The 20,090-nt window shown below is 37.3% G+C and overlaps 1 protein-coding gene across 3 annotated transcripts in view; it reads left to right on the top strand.

Annotated features, from left to right (window-relative positions):
* Positions 1-462: 462 nt before the first annotated feature.
* Gtdc1 (glycosyltransferase like domain containing 1) overlaps positions 463-20,090 on the top strand; it is a 339,264-nt gene continuing 319,636 nt past the window's right edge. For all 3 annotated transcript variants that reach the window (XM_036185478.1, XM_036185479.1, XM_036185476.1), the window contains exons 1-2: positions 463-492; positions 588-750. The gene's annotated coding sequence lies outside the window, so the exon portion shown is untranslated. The remainder of the gene's footprint in view (positions 493-587; positions 751-20,090) is intronic.

Genomic DNA, 20,090 nt, shown 5'->3' with positions numbered 1-20,090 from the left:
TGCTACCTGTGTAGGATAGAAGCTAGTCTTCTGATAGGTGACTTTTCAAGTTGCTTTTAACACTAAAACTTGGTTCTGTGATCATTTTTGTATTAGTTATAAATACACAGCTTCACTAAAGATTCATCACTGTTTTCCCCCCTCTTTTTATTGAAAATAAATTCCTTTCTCACATAATCTACTCTAATTATAGTTCCCCTCCTTCTACTCCTCCCAGGTCCTCTTCACCTCCTCTTCCATCCAGATCCATTCCCTTTGTCTCTCACTAGAAAAGAACAGGCTTCTAAGAAATAAGATAAAATGAAAACAATCACATCGAATTTGGAAAAGACAAACCAACAGAAGGAAGAGCCTAAGGGAAGACATGAGAATCAGAGACCCACTTGTTCACACACTTAGAAATCCATAAAAACACTAAATTGGAAGCCATAATATATAAGCAGAAGACCTGGTGCAGACTCTGCAGGCCCTGTGCATGGTGCTTCAGTCTCTGTGAGTTCACATGAGCTCTGCTCATATTGATTATTTTTTCTTGGTGTCCTCCATACCTTCCCTCTGACTCTATTCCTTTCACCTTCTCTTCCCAGGGATTCCCTGATTTGAGGGGAATGATTTGATGGAGACATCCCACTTAAGGCTGAATGTTCCAAGATCTCTTTCTCTCTGTCATTTTTGGCTGTGGGTCTCTATTTGTTCCCATTTTCTGCAAGATGAAGCTTCTGTAATGATGGCTGAACAAGGCACTGATCTGTGAGTATAGCATAACTTTAGGAGTCACTTTCTAACTATTTTTTTCTTTTTCTTTTCCTTCCTTCCTTCCTTTCTTTCTTTCTTTCTTTCTTTCTTTCTTTCTTTCTTTCTTTCTTTCTTTCTTTCTTTCTTTCTTTCTTTCTTTCTTTCTTTTATTCTTCTTCCCCTTTCCTTTTCCCTTACTCTTCCTGTTCTTCTTCTTCCTCCTCCTCCTCCTCTTCTTTTTTTTTTTAAAGACCATCAGTGTTTGGTTTTACCCTAGGTCCTTCTCCAGATCTTTGTCATCCAGTCAGTGTCAGGTATAGGTTCCATCTCGTAGTGGGCTTTATGTCAAATCAGTTATTGATTGGTTATTCCCACAGTCTTTGTGCCACCTTTGCCCTGGCATATCCTGCAGGAAGGACACAATTGTAGATAAAAGGGTTTATAGCTGGTTTGGTGTTTACATTCTTTTTTACATACTCTATAGTAGCCTGCAGAGTACTTTTCTGTACCAGTGGTGCTAGAATTTAAAGAATGGTGATACCTCCAGCATATGTTTTGTTATTTGTGATTGTGTTTAGCTGGCCTGGGTTTTTTGTATTTCCCTATGAAGTTGAGAATTACTCCTTTAAGATATGTGAAGAATTGTGTTGGAATTTTGCCTGGGATCGCATTGAATTTGTAGATTGCTTTTGGTAGGATGCCAATCCATGATCATTGGTGATCTTTCCATCTTGTGATATATTCTTTAATTTCTTTCTTTAATGATTGACGTTTTTATTATACAAATCTTTTACTTGCTTGGTTAGTGTTACCTGAAGATATCTTATATCATTTGATGCTTCTGTTAAAGGTGCTGTTTCCCTGATTTCTTTCTTAGTCCACTTGTCGTTTGTATATAGGGGGGCTACTGATTTTTGTGAATTAATTTGTATCTGACTACTTTGCTGGAAGTATTCATTAGCTGTAGGAGGTTCCCAGTGGAATTCAAAGGTCACTAATTATGTTATCATGTCTTCTGCAAATAAAGGTAATTTTGACTTCTTCCTTTGCAATTAATATCCTCTTGACAAACTTCACTTGTCTTACTTACTATGACTTCAAGTACTGTATTGAATAGTTATGGAGAGACTGGACAGTCTTCTTTTGTTTCTGATTTTATTGGAATTTCTTTGAGTTTCTCTCCATTTAAGTTGATGTTGGCTATGGGCTTGCTGTGAACAGCCTTTATCATGTATCCCTAATCTCTCTAGGACTTTCATCATGAAGGAGTGTTAGATTTTGTCAAAGGCCTTTTCTGTATCTAATGAGATGATCATGAGTTTTTTTTCTTTCAGTTTATTTAAATGGTGGGTTACATTTATTGATTTTCTTATATGGAACCATCTCTACTTCTCTGGGATGAACACTACTTAATTAATCATGGTGGATAATCTTTTTGATTGCATTCTTGGATTCGGTTTTCAAGTATTTTATTGAATACTTTTTGCATGTGTTCATAAGGGAAATTGATGTGGAATTCTCTTTGTTGGATTTATGTTGTTTAGGTATTAGGATAACTGTGGTCTTGTAAAACAAATTGGGCAACATTCCTTCTGTTTCTGTTTAGTGGAAAAATTAGAGGTGTATTGGTATTAACTCTTTTTTGAAGGTCTGGTAGGATTCTGCACTAAAACTTCTGGCCCAGGTCTTTGAGGTTATAGATCTCCTTAAATTGCTTATCTGATCTTGATTTTAGTTTGGTAAGTGGTATGTATTGAGAAAACTATCCATTTCTTTTAGATTTTCCAATTTGGTGAAGTACATGTTCTTAAAGTATGTCTTTATGGTTCTCTGGATTGCCTTAGTGTCTGTTGTTATGTTCCTTTTTCACTATTGATTTTCTTAATCTGGGTAGCTCTATCTGCCTTTTAGTTAATTTGAATAAGGGTTTGTTGATCTTATTGATTTTCTCAAAGAATGAGCTCTCTGTTTCATTGATTCTTTATATTGTTTTCTTTGTTTGTATTTTACTGATTTTAGCGCTGAATTTTATAATTTCTTGCCATCTAGTCATTTTGGGTGTGCTTTCTTCTTTTTGTTCTAGAGCTTTCAGGTGTGTTGTTAAGCTTCTAGTATTAGATCTCTCTGGTGGTTTTAAATTTTTATTCTTACTATTATTTTATTTTTTGTAAACACCTAGTGCTATGAACTTGCCATTTCAGAACCACTCGTATTGTATCCCATAAATTTGAATATGTTGTTTCATTCAATTCTAGAAAGTCTTTATTGACACATTTTTCATTTAGTAGTGAGTAGTTAAGTTTCCATGAGTTTGTGGACTTCTTTTTGTTTCTGCTGTTGTTGATATCCAGCTTTAATCCATGGTGGTCTGATAGAAGGCAGGAGTTATTTCGATTTTCTTCTATCTGTTGACACTTGTTTTATGTCTGAGTTTGTGGCCAATTTTGGAAAATATTCCATGAGGTGAGGAGAAGATATATTCTTTTGTGTTTAGGTGAAATGTTCTATATATAACGTCTGTTAGCTTCAGCATTTCTCTGTTTTTGTCTCGAACATGTCTATTGGTGAGAGTGTGGTATTCAAGTCTGTTACTATCATGTTTGATGGTCAATATGTGAGTTAAACTTTAGTAATATTTTTGTAGTTGTTTTTATTTATTTGTTTGTTTGTTTTACAAACTTGGCTGCCCTTGTGTTTGAGGCATGAATGTTAAGAATTGAAATGTCATTTTGGTGAATTTTTCCCTTTGAGTATGTAGTACCCCTTTTTTCCCTCTTCTGATTAGTTTTGTTTTGGTTTATTTTGTAAGATAGTAAAATAACCACACAGTCTTGCTCATGTCCATTTGCTTGGAATATATTTTTACAACCCTTTACCCTGAGGCAATGTCTGTTCTTGATGTTAAGGTGTGTTTTTGAATGTAGCAGAAGAATAGACCTTCTTTTTGCATCCGTTCTGTTAGTCTGTGTGTTTTTATTGGGGGATTGAGACCATTGATGTTGAGAGATACCTATGACTAATGATTGTTGATTCCTGTTATTTATTTATTTATTTATTTATTTATTTATTTATTTATTTATTTATTTATTTTGTGTGTGTGTGTGTGTGTGTGTGTAAGTGTGTGTGTGAGAGCATATACACACCTCCCTTCTTTGCTAGTTTTGAGATTATTTGTTCTCTGTGTTTTCTTGGATGTTATTAACCTCTCTGGGTTGGAGTTTACCTTCTAGTACCTTTTATAGGACTGTTTTGTTGATAGATATTACTTAAAACATTTTCTCCATCTATGGTGACTGTAAGTTTTGCTGGGCATAGTAATCTTGGCTGACATTTGTGGTTTCTTAGAGTCTGCAGCACATTTGTCCAGGACCTTCTGGTTTTTAGAGTCTCCATTGAGAAGTCAGGTCTACCTCTATATGTTACCTTTTCTTTTCCTCTTGTAGCTTTTAATATCCTTTCTTTTTCTATTCTATATATTTAGTGTTTTGATCAATATGTGGCAAGGGGCTTTCTTTTCTGGTCCAGTCTATTTGCTGCTCTATATTCTTCTTGTACATTCATAGGCATGCCCTTCTTTAGGTTGGAGAAATTTTCTTCTGTGATTTTGTTGAAAATATTTTCTGGGCCTTTTACCCAGATTTCTTCTCCTTTGTCTATTCCTATTATTTTTAAATTTAATCTTTTAACAGTGTCACAGATTTCCTGGATGTTTTTTGCAAGGAGATTTTTAGATTTAAAGTTTTCTTTGACCAATGTATCCATTTCTTCTATTTGTCTTTAGTGTCTAAGATTCTCTCTTGCATCTCTTGTATTTTGTTGGTAAAACTGCCTCTGGTTTCTGTTCAAGTTTCTCAATTTTTCATTTTCAAATTTCCCTTAGTGTGGATCACCCTTAAATGATTCTATTTCCACTGTTGCGTCTTGAACTCTTTTATTCATTTCCTTCCACAGTTTGTGTTTTCATAGATTTTTTCTAAGGGATTTATTAATTTTCTCTTTACGGACTCCTATTATATTTGCAATGGCTGTTTAGGGTATTTTTCTTGTGTTTCAGATATATTGAAATATCCAGGGACAGCTGTGGTAGGGTTCCTTGGCTCTAGTAGAGACATATTGTCCTGGCTGTTCTTTATTGTATTTTCTCCTTGGCATCTGTGTATTTGGGATTGAGAATACTATAATTCTATGTGCTGATATCTGGTGTTATCTTTCTTGGGTATGTTTTTTTTTCCTTGGTTTCTGTTGCCCTCTCTGGTTCCTAATAGTGTATGTGGTATCTGTGTGTTGCCTGGTAGGGAAATCTTTTTGGGTCCTGATAGGTATGGGCACTGGAGCTTCTAGGAAAATATGTGTCTTACTCAGTGTTCTATTGCTATGAACAGACACTATGTCCATGACAACTCTTATAAAGGAAAAAAAATTAACTTAGGCTGACTGTTCAGTTGTTTATTCCATTGTCATCATGGTGGGAAGCATGGTGGTATGCAGGCAGACATGGTGGTGGGAAATAGCTGAGAGTTCTACATCCTGATCCACAGGCAGAAGGAAGACAGAGAGAAGGGGAGGGAGGGAGGGAGGGAGGGAGGGAAGGAGGGAGGGAAGGAGTGGGGGAGGAGAGAGAGAGAGAGAGAGAGAGAGAGAGAGAGAGAGAGAGAGAGAGAGATTGAGAGATTGAGATTGATTGACTGATCCTGACTAGAGCATTTGAAACCCCAGAACCCACTCTTAGTGACATACTGCCTCCAACAAGGCTACACCTTCCCAACACCTACCCCAACAAGGCCACACCTCCTAATGCCATTTCCTAAGCTTTCAAATACATGAGCCAAGGGGGCCATTCTCTTCCAAACATCACAGTGTGTTTCTAGGTATTGGGAACTGGCCCTTAGAAATGGGAATAGCTAGGTGGTGGGAGCTGAGGGGTTTCACAGGAGGGAGGAAAGCAGGGTGTTCCATCAAGATCTGCTTAGTTAGTCTCCTGGGAATGGGGGTAGAGAGTGATGGATGAGTAGCTACAGCAGGTGTTCTATTGAGCTGTGGATGAGACCCAGGGATTGTATTTGGAGAAATTGAGGGAGAGATGAAGATCTACAATTAGCATACTTGCTTCCCTGATCAGGTTCCTAGGGAGTACCTGCTGGAGTAGGGGGCTGTACTAAAGTAATGTGGGACCTGGGTGGTTAAAAGGGAAAGATCTGTATAATCCACTGAAGATGGGAGTAGTGGGGGAAGAGAGATGTTAGCAGGTGGTCTACTGCGGATTTAGGTATGTGACTGGGGGATTTCATTGGAGTAGCTGAGGGAGAGGTGAAGATAGGGCATTAGCCTACCTGCTTCCCTGGCCAAAGTCTCACTACTGTTTCTTGTATATATTTATTTTGTAAAGATTCTATCACTCCTAATATTATAGAAAATTACTTTCACATATATTAGGAGAAAAATAACCTTACCATTCCAGCATTGTTTGGTGGTTAAATATGCTTCTTAAATTGACATTATGGAATTGTCAGATCATAGTAGAACTGATGAATGTTATATAGGATTTGGGTTGTCATTGACAGGACTAGAAACCTTAGATACTAATGAACTTAGTCATCCTATTAACCCTTTCAGTTTTGTCTCATTAATGTGTCAGTAGAACCTTCTAATAGATTTCTGAATGAAGTTATTCATTAGCTCTTTGGCAAAAATAAAAAATAAAAAAATAAAAAGAATGAATGATGTGAATGTTAAAATGCTTAATCTAAGTTTTTGGTTGCTTCTCCTTACTCACGTCTGTGTAAATGTGGATGAACTGTATGCTCCACTTGGGAGCTGATGATTATGATGCTGACATAGACAGTGCACATTTATGTGCTATATACAGAACATTTTGGCTAGCTTATACCTCATTGACTTTCAGGAATGTCATGAAAATCATTCTTAAGAATTTGTCAGTATACTAGTATGCTTTAGAAATCCTAATAACTTAATGTTAGAACAAAACATTTGAAAGCATATTTCATTTGTAAATTGTTATATATGCTCCAAAACAGTATCTTACTTACCTTTTTAAAATTCTTGCTGTCTAGCTTAACGCATTAATCAATGTTTGTTAGATGAATGAATACTTGAAAAAAGTATTGTGAAAGAAATACATGTAGCTTATGGAAGTAGGAACACAAATACTACAGAAATTACTTTTTTCTATCTTATTGTCCTTGTTAGGGTTTCTGTTGTTGTGAAGAGACACTATGACCAAGGCAACTCTATTTGTTTTATTTCAGACTTTATTTTTTTAATAGGATATTTGTGTTTCAATTTTACATATCAGCCAAAAGTTCCCCTGTCCTCCCCCCTCCTGCTTTCCATCCTGCCTTTCCCCAGTTCCTCCCCCTCCCCCCATTCCCATCTCCTCCAGGGCAAAGACTCCCCTGGGGATTCAGTTCAGCCTGGTAGATTCAGTACAGGAAAGTCCAGTCCCCTCCTTCCAGGCTGATCAAAGTGTCCCTGTGTAAGCCCCAGGTTCCAAACAGCCAGCTAATGCATTAAGAACAGGTCCTGGTCCCACTGCCTGGGTGTCTCCCAAACAGTTCAAGCTATTCAATTGTCTCACTTACCCAGAAGGCCTGATCCAGTTGGGGGCTCCACAGCCTTTGGTTCATAATTCATGTGTTTCCATTAGTTTGGCTATTTGTCTCTGTGCGTTTTCCAATCTTGGTCTCAACAATTTTTGCTCATTCAATCCCTCCTCTTTCTTACCAGTTGGACTCCTGGAGCTCCATCTGGGGCCTGGCCGAGGATCTCTTGCATCCACTTCCATCAATTATTGGATGAGAGTTCTAGCACGACAGTTAGGGTGTTTGGCCATCTGATCACCAGACTAGGTCAGGGTGGGCTTTCTCTCGACCATCGACAGTACTCTACAGTGGAGGTATCAATGTGGATTTCTGGGGAACTATCTAACATTTTGCTTCTTCCTGCTCTCATGTGGTCTTCATTTATCATGGTCTGTTATTCCTTGTTCTCCCTTTCTGTTCTTGATCCAGCTGGGATCTCCTGCTCCCCTAAGCTCTCTTTCCCTCAAACCTTGCCCTTCATTATCCCCACTCACTTCCAGCTTGTTCATGTAGATCTCATCCATTTCTCTGTCATTGGGTGATCCCTGTGTCTTTCTTAGGGTCCTGTTTCCTAGGTAGCCTCCCTGGAGTTGTGAGTAGCAGTCTAGTCATCTTTGTTTTACATCTAGTATCCTCCTATGAGTGAGTACATACCATGTTTGTCTTTTTGAGTCTGGGTTACCTCACTCAGGATGATTTTTTCTAGATCCATCCATTTGCCTGCAAACCTCATGATGTCATTGTTTTTCTCTGCTTAGTAGTACTCCATTGTGTATATGTACCACATTTTCTTTATCCATTCTTCAGTTGAAGGGCATCTAGGTTGTTTCCAGGTTCTGGCTATTACAAACAAAGCTGATATGAACATAGCTGAGCAAATGCCCTTGTGGTATGATTGAGCATTCCTTGGGTATATGCCCAAGAGTGCTACAGCTGGGTCTTGGGGGAGATGGATTCCCAATTTTCTAAGGAAGCGCCATATTGATTTCCAAAGTGGCTGTACAAGCTTATATTCTCACCAGCAGTGGAGGAGAGTTCCCCTTGCTCCACATCCTCTCCAGCATAAGCTTTCTTCTGTGTTTTTCATCTTAGCCATTCTGACAGGTGTAAGGTGGTATCTCAGAGTGGTTTTGATTTGCATTTCCCAGATAACCAGATAATTAGGGATGTTGAGCAATTCCTTAAATGTCTTTCAGCCATTTGAACTTCCTCTGTTGAGAATTCTCTGTTTAGTTCTACAGCCCATTTCTTAATTGGACTGTTGGGCATTTTGATGTCTAATTTCTTGAGTTCTTTATATATTCTGGATATCAGCCCTCTGTCAGATGTGGGGTTGGTGAAGAACTTTTTCCATTCTGTAGGCTGTCACTTTGTCTTGCTGACTGTGTCCTTTGCCTACAAAAGCTTCTCAGTTTCAACAGGTCCCATTGATTGATTGTTTCTCTCAGTGTCTGTGCTACTGGTGTTATATTTAGGAAGTAATCTCCTATGCCAGTGTGTTCAAGACTACTTCTTACTTTCTCTTCTATCAGGTTCAGAGTAACTGGATTTATGTTGAGGTCTTTGATCCACTTGGACTTAAGTTTTGTGCCTGGTGACAGATATCGATCTATTTGCAGCCTTCTACACATTGACATCCAGTTATGCCAGCACCATTTGTTGAAGATGCTTTCTTTTGTCCATTGTACATTTTTGGCTTTTTGTCAAAAATTATATGTTCATAGGTGTGCGGGTTAATGTCAGGGTCTTCAATTCAATTCCATTGGTCCACATGTTGGTTTTTATGCCAGTAACAAGCTGTTTTATTACTTTAGCTCTATAGTAGAGCTTGAGCTTGGAGATTGTGATGCCTCCAGAGGTTGTTTTATTGTACAGGATTCTTTTGGCTATCCTGGGTTTTTTATTTTTCCATATGAAGTTGAGTATTATTCTTTCCAGATCTGTGAAAAATTGTGTTGGTATTTTGATGAAGATTGCACTGAATCTGTAGATTGCTCTTGGTAAGATCGCCATTTTTACTATGTTAATCCTGCCTATCCATGAGCATGGGAGATCTTTCCATTTTCTGACATCTTCTTCAATTTCTTTTTTCAGGGACTTAAAGTTCTTGTCATATAGGTCCTTCACTTGCTTATTTAGAGTACTCCCAAGGTATTTTATATCATTTGTGGCTATTGTAAAGGGTGATGTATCTCTGATTTCCTTCTCCACCCTTTTGTCTATTCTATATAGGAGGGGTACTGATTTTTTTTTTTTTTTTTTTTTTTTGAGTTGATCTTGTATCCTGCTATGTTGCTGAAGTGTTTATAAGCTGTATCAGTTCCTTGGTTGAATTTTTGGGATCATTCATGTATACTATTATGTCATCTGCAAATAGGGAAAGCTTGACTTCTTCCTTTCCAATTTTAACCCCTTAATCTCCTTTTCCTATCTTATTGCTCTGGCTAGGACTTCATGTCCTATAGTGTATAAGTATGGGGAGAGGGGACAGCCTTGCCTTGTTCCTGATTTTAGTGGTATTACTTTGAGTTTCTCTCCTTTAAATTTGATGTTGGCTGTTGGCTTGCTGTAGATTGCCTTTATTATGTTTAGGTATGTTCCCTGTATTCCTGATCGTTCCAAGACCTTTATCATGAAGGAGTGTTGGATTTTGTCAAATGCCTTTTCTGCATCTAGTGAGGTAATCATGTGGTTTTTTTCTTTGATTTTGTTTATATGGTGTATTACATTGACGGACTTTCGTATGTTGAACCACCCTTGCATCCCTGGGATGAAGCCTACTTGATCATGGTGGATAATTGTTTTGATGTGTTCTTGGAGTCTGTTTGCCAGCATTTTATTGAGTATTTTTGCATTAGTGTTCATGAGGGAGATCGGTCTGTAGTTCTCTTTGTTTGTTGCATCTTTGTTTGGTTTAGGAATCAGGGTAATTGTAGCCTCATAGAAGGTGTTTGGTAATATTCCTTCAGCATCTATCGTGTAGAACAATTTAAAGAGTATTGGTATTAAGTCTCCTTTGAAGTTCTGGTAGAATTCTGCAGTGAAACCATCTGGTTCTGGGCTTTTTTTGTTTGGGAGACTTTTAATGACTGATTCTATTTCCTTAGGCATTTTTGGACTATTTAAATGGTTTAACTGGTCTTGATTTAACTTAGGTATGTGGTACCTATCCACAAAATTATCCATTTCTTTTAGATTTTCCAGTTTTGTGTAGTAGAGGTTTTTGAAGTATGACCTGATGATTCTCTGGATTTCCTCATTGTCTGTTGTTATGTCCCTGTTTACATTTCTATTTTTGTGAATTTGGATGCTCTTTCTCTGTCTTTTGGTTATTTTCGATAAGGGCTTGTCTATCTTGTTGATTTTCTTAAAGAACCAAATCGCTGTTTCATTGATTCTTTGTATTGTTCTCTTTGTTTCTATTTTATTGATTTCAGGTCTCAATTTGATAATTTCATGGCATCTATTCTTCCTGGGAGACTTTGCTTCTTCTTGTTGTAGAGCTTTTACGTGTGCTGTTAAGTCCCTAGTGTAAAATTTCTCCAACTTCTTTAAGTGGGCATTTTTGCTATGAATTTCCCTCTTACCATTGCTTTCATAGTGTCCTGTAAGTTTGGTTATGTGGTGTATTCATTTTCATTGATCTCTAGCAAGTCTTTAATTTCTTTCTTTATTTCTTCCTTAGCCCATTGGTGATTCAGTTGAGCATTATTCAGTTTCCATGAGATTGTAGGATTTCTGTAGTTTTTTCTGTTGTTGAAACCTAACTTTAAACCATGATTGTGTGATAGAAAGCAGGAGGTTATTCCACTTGTTTTGTATCTGTTGAGATTTGCTTTGTGGCTAAGTACGTGGTTGATTTTAGAGAAGGTTCCATGGGTTGCTGAGAAGAAGGTATATTCTTTTTTGTTCAGATGGAATGTTCTGTAGATAGCAGTTAAGTCCATTTGAGTCATAACTTCAGTTAAATCCTTTATATCTCTGTTAAGTTTCAATTTGGCCCATCCGTCCAGAGGTGAAAGTGAGGTGTTGAAGTCTCCCACTATTAATGTGTGGGGTTTTATATGTGATTTAAGCTTTAGTAATGTTTCTTTTACATATGTGGGTGCCCCTGTGTTTGGGGCATAAATGTTCAGAATTGAAACTTAATCTTGGTGGATCTTTCCTATGATGAGTATGTAATGTCCTTCATGACCTCTTGTTATTTAATTTAGTCTGACATCTATTTTGCTGGATATTAGGATGGCTGCACCTGCTTGTTTCTTAACATCATTTGATTGGAAAGTCTTTTTCCAGCCTTTTATTCTTAGGTAGTGTGTATCTTTGAATTTGAGGTGTGTTTCTTGTAGGCAGCTGAAAGATGGGTCCTGCTTCGTATCCATTCTGTTAGTCTTTGTCTTTTTATAGGTGAATTAAGTCGGTTGATATTAAGGGATATTAATTACCAGTGGTTGCTCATTTCTGTTATTATTTTTTGTTTTTCTTTTCTTTTTTTTGGTGGAAGTGTGTCTGTACTTCTCTTCTTTGGGGTTTACTGCTGTGGTATTATGTATTGCCTGTGTTTTCGAGGGTATATCTGACTTCCTTAGATTGGAATCTTCCTTCTAGTGCTTTCTGTAGGGCTGGGTTTGTGGATAAGTATTGTTTAAATCTGGCTTTGTCTTGGAATGTCTTGTTCATTCCATCTATGATGATTGATAAAAAAAAAGTCCCCTCGCCACTAATAATTAAACAACTAAATGTACAGAATAAAGATAGAATATTAAGAGCAGCACATAAAAAAGGCCAAGTGACTTATAAAGGCAAACCCATCAGAATAATACCCGATTTCTCAATGGAGACTTTGAAAGCCAGAAGTACTTGGACAGATATAATGCAGACATTAAGAGACCATCGATGCCAGCCTAGACTACTATACACAGCAAAACAGTCGTCCAAGGCAACTCATATAAAGGATTACATTTAAGTGAGGTGGCAGCTTACAGTTCAGAGTTTCAGTCTATTATTATGAGGGCTAGGAGCATGGCAGGATGCAGGCAGACATGATGCTGGCTACATTTTGATCTGCAGGATGCAAAAGGAGTCAACTGAGACATGGGTGGTAACTTGAGCATAGGAAACCTCAAAGCCCACTCCCATAGTGACACACTTCCTCCAACAAGTCCATACCTATTCTAACAAAGCCACACTTAATAATAGTGCCACTCTGTATGAGCTCTGAAGGCCAATTACATTCAAACCATCACACTTATTTTCAGTGGAATCCTGAGGTTCCCCCCACTAGAATAGCTTCTATGTTTTGCCTTTTTATTCTCTTTTTATAAAACTTTGGTGCATCAAAAATATGGGCAATAAATATTTCTTATTTTACTACATTTAAGGTACATGCGTTTTCTACATTTATTTATTAAGGTACATGGGTTTTCTTCTTTTAGTTATTTACTTATTTTATTTCATTTATTTATTTATTTTACACAGGGTTTCTTTGTGTATCCCTGGCTGTTCTGGAGCTAGCCCTCTAGACCAGACTGTCCTCTAAAGCCGGGCAGGGGTGGTGCACATCATTAATCTCAGCACTTGGGAGCAGAGGCAGGCAGGTCTCTGTGAGTTCTGCTTTATTTATTAATTACTTGTGTATATGAAGGTAGTGAAGATTCCATCATGGTCTATACGTGGAGGTCAGAAGATCTTAATGTAGGGTCTCTTATTTCTGTTGCTGTGATACTCAATGCTTAGCTGGTCTGGAAGATTCTGGATAATTCTTGAATGTCTGAATACCATCTTGCTTTAGGAGTGCTGTGATTATTGATATGGGCCATGGCACCTGTCTTTCGTGTGTGTTCCATAGATTAAATCAGATTTTCAGGAGAGCTTTCCCATTTTCTACGATTCTTTACCTGCCTTTTCAGCCTACGTAGAGGAGACTTTTATTCCCAGTTTGTGACAAACCACATTTCCTCTAAAGAAGGTGGTCTTGAGCTTTCTTCTTATTTGTAGAGAACTAAATGGCATGCTTCTGTGTTTTATAAAGTATATCTCTTCCCTACTGACTTATAACTTTATCATTATGATTACATTTCACAGTTGCTTTTATCTTCCTTATATTTGAAATCCCATTGTTTCCTGGCATATGGTAGAATTCAAAGTATTTCTTGATCACACTACACCATTTTGTGCAGTAAAATTACTGCATGGGCTAAAAAAAGCTCTGGCTTTACATTCAAAAGTAATAAAGCAGACATATATGTAGAACAGATGACAGAAAGAGAGGATGGACTGGAAAGGTGGGGAGAAAGAAAGGAAAAATAGAAAAGCAAAAGCAGAAAATTAGCAAAAATAATTTGCGGAAAAGGAAACAGCAATGGTTTTGAATTTAAAGAGGAACAGAGCAATGATGTTGAAAATTTAAAAACTTAAGTTTTTTTTTTTTTTTTTTTTTGCATCTGACTGCATCTCGTTTATAATTGTTAACTCCGAAATGTGTTATAGTATCTATCTGGTAACCTTTTGGTAAGGGATTATGCTGGTTTGTTTTTTGACAGCTTCATATAAACCTAGACATCCAGGAACAGGGAAATCTCAACTGAGAAATTGCCTCCATTAGATTGGCTTGTAGGCAACAAGTCTGTGTGTGCTTTTTCTTGATTAGTGATTAATGTGGGAACACTTACCTCATTGTGGGTTGTGACACTCCTGAGTAGGCGGTCCTGGGTTGTATAAGAAATCTGGCTGAACAAGCAAGCCATGGACTGAAAACAAGTAAGCAATGTTCTTTCATGGCCTTGGTTTCAGATTCTGCTTCCAGGGTCCAGCCTCATTTTACTGCCTTGACTCTGCTTCATGATGGGTCAGAAATTCTAAGGTGAAATAAACCCTTTCCTCTCTGAGTTGTTTTTGGTAATGATATTTATCACAGCAATAGAAAGCAAACAAGAACAGGGCTTATTTTCCCATATGTATAAAGTGTTTCCTTCACATTCTTTGCCTCATATTAGATCATTAACAAATGGTAGCTGCTACTTTGCTAGGAGAAGAAGTTGAAGTTTAGAGAGGTAAAGGTCATACAGTTAGTGAACTGTGGAGAGTCAGTTGAGACAGAGAGGTCCTTCTTATTCCATAGTAGTGTTTTTCAAACAGTGTACTTCACAATTGCTTGAAAGGCTTGTTAAAACATGGGGCTCCATTCCAAGGATTTTACTTCTTTCAGAGTTGCAGTAAAGGTGGGAACTGAGAAATTGATGTAACAAGTTCTCAGTTGCTATTGGTGACTAGATTCCACCACTTTGAGAATCAGTACCAGTACTTTATACTTTGTTTCTCAACCTTAAGTATACATAAGAAAATCATCTGGTGAATATCTGAAAAGCACTGATGAGGAAGACCTATGGGTCGAATGTTTTAGACAGAGTTTCTTTGGTTAATTTTAAATTTGTGAAGTGTGCTGCCAATATAGGAAGCAATAATATGCTTAAAGCTAGGCTTTTGCAGTTTTCTGTTTGAACTGAGTACTAGGCCAAGCAGCTGATTCTCCCCTCCCAGTTTTTGTTTGTTTGTTTGTTTTTGTTTTAAATACATGCTGCCATGTGATGGGGGAATGTCTTTCTGCATGCTACGAATTTGTTTTACTGTGATTGGTTGATAAATAAGATGGTGATTGGCTGGTAGCCAGGCAGGAAGTATAGGCAGGGCAAGCAGAGAATATAATTCTGGGAAGAGCAAGGTGGAGTCAGGGGAGACGCCAGCCTAGCCTACTGTCCAGGAAGCAGCATGTAATAGCACACAGGTAAAGCCATGGAACACATGGCAACATATAGATTAACAAATGTGCTGAGTAAGAGCTAGTCTGTAGAAGGTCTTAGCTAATGACTGAGCAGTTTTAATTAATATAAGCCTCTGTGTGTTTATTTGGGTCTGAGTGGCTGTGGACCAGGTGGGACACAGGAAAACATTCAGCTACAGCCATGTTTTAAAACAATAATTTTGTATTGGAATTCTTGATTTAGCTGTTTAATTGTTAAATATGTATTGTGTACCTTTACACATCCATCTTCTCTCTCAGTCATGGTGTCTTAGATGCATTCCTCAATGGATGCATTTTATGTTAGGATGGATTTTATGTTCCTGTTTGACAGAAAGCAATATAGCAGTAGTGGACTTGAAATATTAAGTAAATGATGAAATCTATTGAAGTTTTTAGAAGACAACCACATCAGCAATTTACTGCAGCTCCAGTTTAAAGTTCCAGCTGTGATTTTTTTTTTTTTTTTCCTCAGAAGCAATTGAAAACTTTTTGTTTTAGGCTAAAACACATAATGGTAATTGTGTATCTAGGAGTACATAAATGAAAATTATTGGATTGATTGATTAAAGAAGTCATGTCTTTTGTTGTTTAGTCAGTAAATGTATACATACCTATATATGAAGTCATTTACTGAGACTATACAAAATACCACATCACTCCTTTAACTTTTAAGAATGAAATTATAAATCCCATGCAAAGGATGAACCCCTCCCCCAAATACTTACAGACTGTTAATTCTTCTCTGTCCTGTTGAGGCTCATTAAAATTTCTGACATATACTTTTATTGAACAGTTTAGAATTTACCAATTTAAAACCTTGTTTTCATACTACCATCCCTAATTTAAGTAGGCCCATTAACACAGTATTTTGCAAAACTGTCAATAACCATTTCAAAATAACTATTGCAAAAAAAGTCAATAAGTATTTCTTTAAAAAATTGTAATTCATTTTAAACTCTTAGAGGTGAGCAACTGCTTTTGATCTTTAATTTGTTCCTTTAGAATGCAAATTTTAGGTTTACAAAGATCTTGTGCTTTTATTTAAGAACTATGCCTAGAGGCCAGATTGGTAGCCTTTAGGGAGAGATTTAGCTTGGTGTGAAATGAATAGTTGTCAAAGATCATGAATTGGGTGCCAGAAGGTGAAGTGTAGAGCTAAGAAAGAATGAGTGAAAGTGATTGTACCTTATTTCATTTGGCTAACTGTATCACATAATTGAAAAAAAAAAGGACAATGAACAATAATAACATAATGCAAATTAATGAAAACAAGCCAGTGTTTTCTGTGGATATTGTAAAGTACTTGTGAAACACTAAAACAAAAGGAATTACTGCATTCTTAACTATGGAAAGTGGAGTCTTCAGATTTTATTTATTTATTTTATTGTTATTATGTATTTTAATTTTATACATCAGCCACAGGTGCTCCTGTCCTCCCCCTCCCGCCCCCATCTTCCCCTCAGCCCCTCCCCTCCATTCCCATGTCCTCCAGAACCAAGACACCCCTGGGGATTCATTTAAACCTGGTGGATTCAGTACAGGCAGGTCCAGTCCCCTCCTTCCAGGCTGAGCATGTGTCCCTGTGTAAGCCCAAGGTTCCAAACAGCCAGCTCATTCACTAAGGACAGATCCTGGTCCCACAGACTGGGTGCCTCCCAAACAGATCAAGCTATTCAATTGTTTCACTTATCCAGAGGGCCTGATCTAGCTGGGGGCTCCTCAGCCGTTGGTTCATAATTCATGTGCTTCCATTCCATTGGCTATTTGTCCCTGTGCTTTTTGCAATTTTGGATTCAACAATTCATGCCCTTACAGTCCCTCCTCTTTCTTGACAGTTGGATACTTGGAGCTCCACCTGGAGCCTGGCTGAGGATCTCTGCATCCACTTCCATCAGTTATTGGGTGAGAGTTCCAAGAAGACTGTTAGGGTGTTTAGTCATCTGATCACCACACTAGGTCAGATCAGGCTTTCTCTCGACCATTGCCAGCAGTCTACAGAGGATATATCATTGTTGATTTCTGGGGACCTCTTGAGCACTCTGCCTATTCCTGTTCTCATGTGATCTTCATTTATCATGGTCTGTTATTCCTTGTTCTCCATTTCTGTTCTTGATCCAGCTGGGATCTCCTGCTCCCCTAAGCTTTCTTTCCCTCAAATCTTGCCCTTCATTACTCCCACTGTTGTCCAGGTTGTTCATGTAGATCTCATCCATTTCTCTGTCATTGGGTGATCCCTGTGTCTTTCCTAGGGTCCTGTTTTCTAGGTAGCCTCCCTGGAGTTGTGTAGCAGTCTAGTCATCTTTGTTTTACATTTAGTATCCTCCTATGAGTGAATACAGACCATGTTTGTCCTTCTGAGCCTGGATTTCCTCACTCAGGATGATTTTTTCTAGATCCATCCATTTGCCTGCAAACCTCATGATGTCATTGTTTTTCTCTGCTGAATAGTACTCCATTGTGTATATGTACCACATTTTCTTTATCCATTCTTCAGTTGAAGGGCATCTAGGTTGTTTCCAGGTTCTGGCTATTACAAACAAAGCTGATATGAACATAGCTGAGCAAATGCCCTTGTGGTATGATTGAGCATTCCTTGGGTATATGCCCAAGAGTGCTACAGCTGGGTCTTGGGGGAGATGGATTCCCAATTTTCTAAGGAAGCGCCATATTGATTTCCAAAGTGGCTGTACAAGCTTGCATTCCCACCAGCAGTGGAGGAAAGTTCCCCTTGCTCCACATCCTCTCCAGCATAAGCTTTCTTCTGTTGTTTTTGATCTTAGCAAAGCTTGTGAATTCAAGGCTTTTAAACTCATAATACTAATTTTGAAGTTCCTAAAAAATGTTAAACAATGATTTATGTTTAGCAAATTAAACAGAAAAGCTACATTTGTGTATGTTCCAGCTTATAAGATATCGAACTTAGAGTTCAGTGCTTTAAGCAGTAAAAACATTGATGATGAATACAAAGCAATTTCTACTGGTTAGCAGTAGACAACTTTTGTTAAGCTGACATCCATTGAGCACTAATCATGATAAAGATTTTTGCACATTCTCCTTTAACTCTTACAGAAGCTCTGAAAATTTTGTGGGAAATACTTTTGAATACTTCTGCAATACCCACTCCCCACTCAGTATTGCTTGCTTTGTCTTGGACCCTGATTGGTCTCAGCCAACCAAGTTAATCATTCTTTCTATAATTCAAAAACCCATTGTCTATCGTATCATCATGACAAGTTATAAAAATGAAATAACTTTTTTAAAAAAAACCACAAAAACAAACAAAAAAACAAAACAAAACAAACAAACAAACAAAAAAACTATGTAAAGTGGACTTATGGCTGCCAGCCTCTGGAGGGCTCATATCTTTGGCAAGAATGGATTTCCCTTGACCAAGGAAGAACTCATCTTTTCCCTATCAGCAAGTAAGTCGAAAGCATCACTTCTAGTGAGATGAGAAGTCTCATAGAATACTGCCACACTCAATAAAAGAACTCAGAGTTGCTACCTGAGGTTCTCCTTAGTTGCGTCATATGGTAGTTCTATTTTAAATTTTTGCAAAACATCCAAACTGATTTCCACAATGGAAATGTTAATTTGCATCCCTACCAACAGAGAATAGTCCTTCTTTCTTCATATCTTCTCCAACATTGTTGTCAGATTTTTTGGTGACACCTATTCTGACTGGGATGAGGTATAGTTTTATTTTTTAAATATTGATTTTGTATCTTAAAATTTTGCTTTAAGCATGTATTTGATCTCAAAGTAGTTCTAATTTGCATTTTCCTTATAACAGATAGAACATGTTTAAAAGTAGTTATTGGCTATTTATGCTTCTTTGTTTGAAATCTGTCTGTTCAGTTCATCAGCCTATTTGCTGATTGGCAGTTTGACCTGCTTGATAAATTCTGCATATTAGTCTCATATATTAAGGTAGCTGATAAAGATGTCTCCCTTTCTGTGGGCAGTTTATTTGTTCTTCTGCTTGTTTCCTCTACTGTAAAAATTCTTTTTAGTTTCACATATTCCAATATGTTGATACTTCGGGTTAATTCCTGTGGTATTGATGTTCTATTAAAAAAGTTCTTGCCTACTTCAATATCTTGACAAGTATACCCTCTGTTTTTTTCTAGAAGCTTCAGTGTTTCAGTCCTTTGATTCCTTTAGAATTTGATTTTGTGTCAAGTGAAAGATGAATCTGAGTTCATTCTTCTGCAGATAGACACCCAGTCTTACTATCCCCAGTTTTGGGTAGGTTCTTTTTCAGTGTTTGCTTTTGCTTCCACGTCAAGAACTAAGTGGTGTTAGTTTTGCTGTTTTATTTCTGGGTCCTCTGTTCTAGTCTGTTTGTCTTTTATTGGAGTTATTTTTGAAGGGGATATTTTTTTTTTCTAATTTTCTGAGAGTACACTAGTGGTATAAATGAAGGCTATAGTTTTATTTTTTTAAATATTGATTTTGTATCTTAAAACTTTGCTTTAAGCATGTATTTGATCCAAGAGTTTTTTAGTAAATTCAATAAGGTCTTTAAATTTTTTAAAAGATTTATTTTTAATAAATATTTTACATTGTGTCTTTGTGTAGTAAGTAAGTGTTAAGTGCTCTCAGAGGTAACTGACATCAACTTGCTCCTCACAGAGCTAGTGTTATAGGCATTTGTGAGCCTCCAAATGTGAATACTGGAAATCAAACTCAGATCTTCTGGATGAATAGCAAGTGCATTTAACCACTGAGTCCCTCCCAAACCCTCAATAGTGTATTTTCAGTAAAAAAATGTCATCTTCAAATTGGGATATTCTGACTTCTTCACTTTCCTAATTTTGAAAATCACTTTTATGTCTTTCTCTTTTCTAATTGATATAGCTAAGATTTCAAGCACTATACCAAATAAGAGTGTAGTGAGTGGAAATTCTTGTCTTTTCCTGATTTTAGAGGAAATGCTCTAAGTTTGTCTCTTT

This window comes from Onychomys torridus, chromosome 4 (genome assembly GCF_903995425.1).
Source record: "Onychomys torridus chromosome 4, mOncTor1.1, whole genome shotgun sequence".
In the NCBI taxonomy this organism is placed as follows: Eukaryota; Metazoa; Chordata; class Mammalia; order Rodentia; family Cricetidae; genus Onychomys; species Onychomys torridus.
This window is presented reverse-complemented; position numbering and strand designations above follow the sequence as displayed.